The sequence below is a fragment of the Aptenodytes forsteri genome, unplaced genomic scaffold, assembly GCF_000699145.1.
Source record: "Aptenodytes forsteri isolate BGI_AS27 unplaced genomic scaffold, ASM69914v1 Scaffold83, whole genome shotgun sequence".
Taxonomy (NCBI): domain Eukaryota; kingdom Metazoa; phylum Chordata; class Aves; order Sphenisciformes; family Spheniscidae; genus Aptenodytes; species Aptenodytes forsteri.
The window spans coordinates 4,487,573-4,497,587 of record NW_008795371.1 but is presented as its reverse complement, the minus strand read 5'-3'; positions in this window follow the sequence as shown (position 1 = coordinate 4,497,587).

Sequence of the window (10,015 nt, the reverse complement as noted above, 5' to 3'; positions counted from 1 at the left end):
CTGCCCTGTGGGAGGATAGGGACAGGAAGGGCAGCCAACAGAAATAATGACAGAAACTTAAATAAGGCCCATGCTCCTGTTTCTGGCATTTAAATTTAACTCCTTCACATACACTAAAATAATTAATCTACTATTAATGATGACAAGCTGTCAAACGCATTATCTCTTTGATTTGGAGTCAATCATCCTGTCATCAGCATAAGTCATATTGAAAGTGTTACTGGGGAAACCTGGGAGGGAGACATGAGAAACTGATATTCAGAACTTTGTAAAGGAAAAATATTTAGCTACAGAATGTAGCTTCATTTGGGTCGCTTCAAAAGCGATGTGAAAGGCGTTCTGAATTACCTCTCCAAATGCTGTTTTTTACATCACTGGCGGCAAAGGATGCATGGCCGAAGGTTTATGTCTCAGTCCTTGCCAAGTTCTGTATTTTGACGCATAATGTTTTGCAAGAGCTTTGCTCAGAAATTTCTTGTTTTGAAGGAGAAAGCTGTTGAGCACAAAGAAAATAGTTGCTGCAGGCACTTTGTCCTATTATAAAGGTTAATCAAAAGCTCAAATATAAGACCTCGCTAAGGAGGATATCTGTCCTTGCCAGTGCTGTGAGGAAGGTGGCAGCATGGTAACAACTTGTCTTGAGTCTGTGACTTGTTCTTCATGTGCCTCAGCTGCCCTTGAGGTCTATCGCTGAGCTAACTGTGCTGCCTTGTGCCTCTGAGCAGAATTCAAGGGTAGGGTGAAGGCTGGGCTGCTCTTCCTGGCTTGAAGTCTTGACTAGTCATCACCCCTGTGCAGCCAACACAACCATACTGCACCTCCCTCCTATCTTAATTAGTTACATTTTTAATTACTCAAATGCTATTATTACCTCCTGTGATGGGCACCATAGATAACTTTAAAGATTGAAACCTAATGAGTGAGAACGAGCTTTGCAAGCTTCTCCTGGGTTCACGTTTGGAAAGAAACAGAACTTGGATGAGGACTCGGGCTCATCTCATGAAGCCTGTTAGCTTGGGGAAGGAGAAGACATGGGGACTCTTGTGGCAGCAATGGCAGGTGGAACTCAGCGTGCCCATCAAGCTCAGTTTCCTAGCCCAGGTCTAGCAATGCTTTTCCATCAGCAGAGTTGCGTTTGGTGCCACTCGATCGCATTCCTCTGAAGTCGTTCTTCATGTCTTTGCCTCTTCTTCACATATTTACTCTCTCACATAGTACTGGCAGTGTTTACTCTGCAAAGATTCCTCTAAGACTCAGCTAAGCACACAATTTACTCAGTTAACAAGGGCTGGCATTTATTGTGGGTATCTTTGTGTACTTGTCGTTCTTTAGTCTCCGTTGACATTCAGTGGGAAGCGTTAAAACAAACAGCAGCACGCAGTAGGAGGGTTGCCTGTACCAACGCTCCTCTGTGAAATAGCTGAATGAGGCTGCCTGCTTGATGTTGGCCAGAGCTGGCTCCCACCAGCCTGCTGTCAGTGAGGATGGAAAAGCCTTTTTGAAGCAAGTGGGCTTTTGGGAAAAATTTTCATCTTTGGAAATTCAGCTTTTTTTTCTTTTCAGTGGACGTATACCTTCCTTTATTTTTCCCTTGAGGTTTGCACTGATTGCAGCTAACATTTCCCAAGAGCGGGTAAGGAAGTAGCCCTATGGAATAACTCAAAGTTCAAGTTTCTAGCAGGCAAGCTTTGTGGGTTTAGCCCTGAATTTGTTATTGCCCAACAATAGAGCAATTTACTGGGCTAGAGCAATTTAGAGAGCAGGGGCTCTAAACCCAAGGGCATCTTGGGGTCTCACTCTTGCTGGCAGCAGCAGGAATGTTTGCCTGGAGGGTGGGGGGCTGGTACTCTGCTCTCTGCTTGGAAGAGGCAGCTGCCCGCTCGCCTCCCTGTTGGGATGCTTGAACCTGTTGCTGAGGAGAGCTCAGTTATACGTGGAAACAAAGTAACCAAAGGCATGATAATTCATGTGATTAGTGCTTTTCTAAATTTGAACAGGGTTCATTGCAGGTCCTTGTTTCTGCCAGTCCTTCTGTCGGCCAACAGCATCATACTCCAGTGTGATGCATCGCGCTGTTTTGCAAAGGCTTGTAGCCCGCTGGTGAAAACAGCTCTTCAGTGCCTTTGTTCTGAGGCTTGTTTCTGTGATTTCTGGTTCATGTAGCTGGAAGCCTGTAGAATTTCAGCACATCCAGTCAGCTGCTTCTCTCTGGAAGAGAGCTGATGAGCGGTGGATGCCCTGCTTGGTGAGCAAGCCTGGTGTCAGAGAAGAATCTCGGTCAGTTTGCTTGCCTTTTAGTTTCTTAGCAAGCCGGCATTTGTCAGGAATACTGAACTGAATTAATGTTTACCTTTTGAGGTAATAAATTCCTACCACAACAGGCTGAAGTCTGCAGCTAACATTGCCCGATCTTCCTGCCAGTTCTGAATCGTCAGAGTTTCCTACTGGCAAAAGGTGAAGGCTCTGGACCCTGTTGCCTGTGTTGCTTGGATGTTTTTGGCATTAATTGGCTGCGGCCTCTGCTGAGTAATGAAAAGCAGAAGAATAATATGCAGGCTCAACCCTGAAATCATAGTCACAGTGAGCTGGAGTAGAGCTGTTCTTGAACTGGGGCTGTTCCAAAGTCTGCCGTCTAAAATGGGTCAAGATAAGGCATAAAAGTTCAGGACACCAATCTCCTTCCAGGTTGTGTTCTGCCCCTCTGTCTGCGGCAGTGAATCACTGTTAAGGATGTAAGTACCAGAAGCCTGTAGGATTAGCTGAACTCTTCCCAGTGAAGTTAACGGGGTTTTACTGCCTACCTTGCTGGCCTGCCTGCTCTTCTTGCCAAGTGCTTTGCAAAAAAAAAAAAAAAAAACCAAGGTGCCTGCACTCTGCTGCTGTGAAAAGTGTTCTGGCTGAACCCAGGCTGTGCGCTAGGCAGGCTGCCAGAGAGCAGGGGAGGAAAAAGCTGATACGGAGGAGCCTGTTTGCTTTTGGACCTGGCAGCTCCTGTGCATGCTTCACACTTGCATGCTGACATGCTCCGACCCTGACCCGAAGGGCTACAGCGGCTCTCAGCCTGGCCTCTCAATCTGGGACCGTCAGTCTCCTGATCCTCCCGTGCTGCCTGGTGAAAGCTATTTGCAGAGAGGAATCAAAGGCATGGCCGAAAGACCTGACTATCTAGGGGGTAATGGAGACTGTCTGGGGTGGAAGTCAACTTTTTGCTTCAAAGTCACTGCAGAACATCTATGCTTTGGCTGTGTCTGCCAAGTATTGCTGCCTGAGGCATGTAAGCCGTGCCGGCAGCGGGCAGAGTCAGGCACTTGGTGCTGCTGCGTTGTCCTCGCTGTGTGATGGGGAGGCAGAACGGGCTGCAGTGGCAGGCACTGACCTGAGACGTATGAACCTGGGCTTCTGGTGCTGCTCCATCTCCATCAGATCTCCACGCTGCTGCTCCTTGTATAAGAGGGATGTGGGAATTCATCTGGCTCTGAACAACTTCTCCCCCAAATGCAGGCTGGGATCAGAGGATGGCTGCTGCTGGATGCTTGGGATACACTCACTTTCTAGTGATTATTTTTGCTTTTAATACACTTCCTCACAGCGAACTGTTTTCTGTTTTCCACTGCCTTTTGTGGTCTCCTCTCTCGTGTTCAAATCTGGTTACTGCGGAGCGTGTGTGGCCTGTATTGTGGCTGCATGGTGCAGGCAGTGCTTGCTGGCCTGGGGTGGTCCATGGTGGGGTGGCCTCCATCTGCCCCCAGCTACACCCACGGCTGGACCCAGCCTGCTGGTGATGGTCTGCAAGTGGTACTTAGGGGCTGGGTACGAAGGCTGAAAGCTGACTCTTAAGAGTTTGCAGGAATAAGCTTTAGATTGCCTGAAGGAATCAAAATTGGAGTTGCTGTTCTTGAGAGGCTTGCTGTTCATGGCACAGCGTGAATAATTATAAGCAATAATCCTGGCAGGCGCGAGCAACCCTCACAAAATCATGGCAGCAGATGAACCGCTGGCACGTGGCAAAGCCTGTGTTGGCAGAGCGGGGTGGTGTTGTGTGGGGACAATGCTGGGAGCAGTGTCCGAGGGCTCGGACGAATGAAAACCACCTCGAACCTTCCTACGTCAGGCAAAAGCATTTATCTTACTGGGGAGGGCAGCTGATGTGAAAAACAGCTAGCGTCTGTGACAGCTCGGCAGCATCTGCGTCCGAAGGACGGGGCTTTATCCCTCCTTATAAACAGGGCAGATGTTGATGTGCAGACATCCCCTGGCAGCACTGGTGGCCATCCTCCTTCAGGCAGGACCTGCTCCGGCAGCCTCAATGACATATAAGTAACGATCTTTTCCAATGAGCTGCTCCCTGCTTCCCAGAAATAGCATTTGTCTCCAATGTCTGCCTTGATTTATGTTGAGTTCAGATGCTGTTAAAAATAATCCACCCACATGCTAAAATTATACTGTCTCTGATTATAGTCAGCTTTGTGGACAAAGCGCCTATAAAAAGATGAGTAAAAGGGTGCTCGGGATGGGGTGGGGAGCAACAGTTTTTTTTCTGTAGGAAAGATGTTTGTCCTTTGCCTTGGCCAGAGCCGCTATCCAGGGGCAGGGATAGCGCTGGCACAGTTGGATCGCCCTGAGTTAGCTCTCGGGGAAAGGCAGCAGGCTGATTCCTGGTTCAACTCTGCAAAGAATTCATGTTAGCTCCCTGAGACTGGACGTGCAAGAGTTAAACGCATCATTTAACCTGTGGTTCAGATGAAAACTCTTTAATTAGCGAGCAAGGAGTTTTGGCTGGTAGTGGAGAAGCCTCCTCTTGCCCCACCAGCTCGGTTGTTCTGGAGTTTTGGATACTTGGATTTATTTTTAAAATACTACAAGCTGCTCTTGTTGTTTTATTAGGAAAAAAACCTAGAGCCTGTAAAATACAATTCCCTAGGATAGAAGGCTAATCCTCTTATTTCTACACATTTCTGGATGATTAAATGGCTGGATTATTTAAGTAGTGATTTGTTACTAGATTGCATCATCAAGGAGATCTAAGGCATAAATATTAGCTTTGGGCTTTTGGCTCTTTGCTGTTGAAAGGGGTAGAAGGTGTTCTGCAGACAAAAGCCAGAGAAATTAAATTAAATGAGCATGTGGAGCAGCGGGTCACGGCGAAGCCCCTAAACCCGTATTGGCTCGCAGAGCTTTAACGTTTGCAGAGAACACGTACAGTAAGTAACATCAGCTTTGCCTAGTAAATCTTGTAGTATCCTACTGTGTTTCGAAGTGAACTAGCCCTTCTGCTGTACTTGGAAAGGTTTCTAAACCATTTGTTAGCTTCTCGGGCTTGGATTAGCCTTTCCCTCGTGCTGATCCAAGTCCTGGCAGCTGTTTGTGCAACCTCTGCCTGGCAAGGGGGGTGCAGGGTGGCTCGGGGTCCCATGGCAGCCCCTCGCTGTGCTCCCCCTTCCCAGAGCCCGTGGGGCGGCTGTGGGGGTTTGCACCAGCACTGGTGGGGCTGTCTCCCCATCCCACTGGTGCCATGGGCCCCGCGTGGTTGCCAGTCCATGCGCGAGCAGCACGGGGCGGCAGGTGGTGCTTGGCTGTGTTGTCACCAGCTCTGCTCCCACCACTGCCCCTCTGCCTGCCCCGAAATGCCTCCGGGACCCCCACACCAGGGGGATGCAGCCTTTGAAGGACAGCTAGCAAAATATTGGTAGCAGTTAATGAGGGTGTTGGAGATGCTCTGGAGAAGGGTGGCTGCGTGAAGCACCCTGCCTTCTCATGGCACACAGGGAAAAACAAACAGAGGAAGACCTCCCATGATGTGCTTTATCATTTACTGGCAATCCTCCTGATGCACGAATTCCCCAGGACAAAGATGTGGGAGAGATCTATTCGGCGCTGCTGGAAATGCACAGCTATTGCAGGTTAAACATTGGTGTCTGGTGCTCCCACCTGGCTGGTGCAAGAAGAGACAAGCCTGTGCTTGTTAAGAGCTGTGACAGCCAAAAGTGTCCAGAGTGAAGTGCACCACCTTGGTGTCTGCAGCGGAGCACGCTGCCCATCGGGTCTGACAGCCGCGGCAGCACGCAGCTGCAAGGTGGCTGGGACAGAGGATGTTCTCGTGTTTTCCTCCATCAGTGGTTAAAAACTATGACAGTGAGCACAAGGACAAACACAGGAGCGAAGGGAAGTGGCTCCACACACCCAGCTAGCTGGATTTTGCCCCGGTTTGGCTAATGAGATGTTGGTGGAGTTTGCATGCCAGTGAGCTGCCCTGAAGCTGCCCAAACCCAGCCTCCTTCTGCACAAAGCAAGCTGAGGTGAGCTTTGAGGCACAGAGCGTGAATCGCAGTGTGGATTTGCTGACAGCGCCCATCAAGTCTGATGTTCGCGGGGGGGGGGGGGGGGGGGGGGGGGGGGGGGTGGTGGAAGGAGGAAAGAGAAGGAAAAGGGAAAACCTCTTTAGTGGACAGCTGCGAGAAAAGCAGGGGTTCCCTGGATGAGCATCCTCCTCCTCTGGGTCCCTGGCCAGGCTCTGGCGGTGGGGGTGATGCTATGAAATGTCTCACACCTTCTCCCCAGTACAGTTGCTCCTCAAGATCAGCACTGACTGGAATATGCCTAATTAAGTGTGGCTGTTTTGCACTGGTTGGTTGTTAAGCCTTGTGCGTGTGTAGTGTTGGGCAGTATTGATCACACTAAAATGACTGTGACCTGCTTCTTACCTGCGAGGCTGTGTTTGTTCTAGCAGGCTACAGGCTAAATGGTACGAGGTGAAAAGATCTTGGCATGGAGTCATAGACTAAAAGCTGCAATGCAGAGGGATGAGGAGATAAAGGGAAAATAGGATGGTTTAAATGTCAGTGGCAATCACTTTGACAATAAATCTGGCGTAGCAGTAACTCGGAGCCTGCCAGTGCAAGGTGATGAGGATAAGAACATTTGGGACGCCGCGGTGTCTGCACCCCCGGCCTCGGGTGTGCGGGGGCAAGGTTGTGAGTGGAAAAAGCAGGACTTTGATAGCCCTCCACACGCAGCTCCGTGTCACAAAGGTTAATGCACCATGCAACATCTCTGTACCACTTGGGTTTTGGTGCTTTCAGGGAGAGTTGAGGGTGAAATGAGCCTCGCCTGGCTCTGACCCCTGCCCGCTGCTCAGAACCGTGGCTGCAGCTGCTCGTGGTGGCCCGTGGGTGCTGGGGAGGGCTGTCGTGCGATGGGGCGCCAGGGCTTTGTTACCTCCTTCTTCCCCTGCTCTGAGCCCGGGGGGACCAGCTCTCCCTCGGGTCTGGCAGGGGCGGAAGGGCCAGGCAGGCAGCGGGCTGGAGCCCAGGGGATGTGTGGCTTGGTCGGGTCCTGCCAAGACGTGCAGTGGGTTTTGGAGAGGCGCCTGCTATTTGGTGGTGGGTTTGGGGCTTTGCTGCTCTGGTTTTGTTGTATCCTCCAGCTGGAATCCCCCAAATTATTCCCAGACAGCCACGTAAGGAGAGATGGGTGTTAAGCAGTGTTTTGGTGGATGCACTGCAGACTTTAGTAATGGTATCTGAGCAGCACAGAGGGTTTAGGAAGAAAATTTTTTACTAGGAAATGTGGTTTTGTCTCTAGATAGAGAGAGGAAGGTGAATGCATGTGGCTTTGGCTCTGGATTAGGGGCCAACAGGTCTGGGGTTTTCTTCTTCTGCATGTGATATGCTAAAATCAACTGGTTTGAATATTTTCAGGGCTGTTGGATGGGGGGATGATAGGTGGCTGAAAATCAAGGAGCGCAGTTGGCAGGGTGGGCCTTCTGCAAGGGTTTGGGTTTCCGAGGCTTAGAAGAAATGCTGTTGGAATGAACCAATTAAAAAAAAAAAGTTGCAATAATAAAAGTATTTTAGACATAATATTAAAATTACTATGAGCAGGAAGGGTGTTTTGCTGTGGACTTGAAACCGGAGCAGAGCTGGAAAGCACAATTCCTCAGCCGCTTTAAGAAATTCAGTTGAAAAATAAGACAAAGTAAATATTTACTTGAGTTTGGACTCTCCGAATGCATTATTGCATTGGGAATTCTTAGCTCTGGTACGTTAATACTTTCATCTGTTGTGTTAATAAACCCTCTGACAGCGGGGCTGGAGCACACCCTGCTGAACCCGGCACGCGCGGGGAGCTGCCCATCGCCGGCACCGCGCCAGCCCGCTCCCGCATCCCCCCAGCTGCTTCTGACACCTCTTGTTTAAACACAAGTTCTGCTTTTTAATGAATTCAACCTTCAATGCAAATTAGATTCCAAATAATAAGTAATTAACTTTATCAAATTGACATTACCGTTTATAACAAAATGTCAACATTGCCTTTATAAACAAGGCAGAGCTGCTATTTGCAGAGCCGGGGGGAGACCGACTCGGTAGGAAAACGCAGCAAAGCCCAGACAAGAACAAATGATCCTTTTCTTGGGCTGTGGTTTCTCATCCGCTGCCTTTCAGAGGGGCTCCCTGCAGCCCCACAGCCCGGAGACCTCAATGCCCTTTGCTGCATCAAAGCCAGCCCGTGATACCCAATGCGGCACGGCCACAGGGTGTCGGATGCACGTGCAAAGGATGTCGGGGTGGGATGCCTCCACCCGCCCCCCAGACAGGGCAGGTATCGCAAAAGCCTTTGTGTTATTCTAAGCAAAGCTTATAGATAGTTTCATCTTTAAATGATGCTTAAATGGAAAAGCAGGGTTTAGCTGATGGTATTTCCAGAGGTGTAAAATACAGGCGAAGAGGTCAGGCTGCGGTATTAGGATTCAGGCCTGGATTTCCACCTTCCTCTTAAGGTCTGGCTTTGACACCTCTGGTTTCATACAGAGAAAAAATAAGTTATAGATTAGAAAACGTGGCTCTGGATCTGGAGTGGAGGCCAAGCCCCTGATGGAGGCACGTGCCCAATAAAAATGTGAAAACTTGCAAACTAAGAAGCTCCTTTAAAAAAAAAAATCCAGTGTGTTTAAAACAAAAAAACCCCACATGTTTACTCTCACATACAGAAACAAAATCACTTCGCCGTGTGCATTGGCGACAGTATTGTATATTTTCTTGTTACCCAAGAAATGAAGTTACTAATTTACCTCCAGTGTCCTCGCAGGCAGAGGTTAATAGCTGCAATAAGGATAAAGTTAATCCTCCCTCCTGAAAGCACAAATCTGGGATTGTGGCACCAGAGCAGAATTTAAACAAATAAAACTCGAAGGGCTCTGCCCCAGCGGTTCCCGTGAAGGAAGCAGGAAATACGGGCCGTGCTTTTTTATTTTGGGGTGTTGTGCAATGGGGTTCCAGGTTAAACGCGGGGACCTGGGGGGTTTCAGAGCAGGAGCCCTGCCTGGGGGGGACACATCTGAGCTGGGGGCGCAGATTTCTTCCACGTGACTTGGGTCATAATTTTATAAGGAATTATTTTCATAATGCAAAATATCCATTTTATTGGCATGGGTGTTTCTGTGAATATGACTTTTTTTACTGCAATTCAACATTTCTGGCAAAGGCCACCAAAAATTTGGCAATCAAAAAGCAAGTGTTAAAATAAAACTCTCTGTGGACCAGCAGCTCGAAGGTGTCTGTCCCAGGGATGGATATATGGGCAATTAAAAGCTTTAATGCTCTAATGATCCAGGTGCAAAAAAAGTTTTGGGTTGGTTTTTTTTTAATTTTTCTGAAGATTGCTATTTAGAGTCCAGCCATTCAAGAAGATGCCAATGAGATTTGTGGCCTTTCTTTTCAGTACACCTCTTGGCAACAATAAACAGGATAAATTTTGATTTAAAGGATAATTTCTTAGGATTGGGAAAAAATGGGATGGGAGGAGGAGAGCAGCTCCCCACCTGAGGCGGGGCTGCTGCTTTGGGGGATGTGAAACCATTTGAAAATACGCTTTTGATTCAATCAAAAAAGCCATCTTCTAGTTAAGATTAAAAAAAAACAAAATGCAAAGCCACACATTAATCTCATCAGTGGAAATAATCATGTTGGGTCTATGATCTTAATCTTTTATGTCATACACATCTGGAAAAGTAATTCAG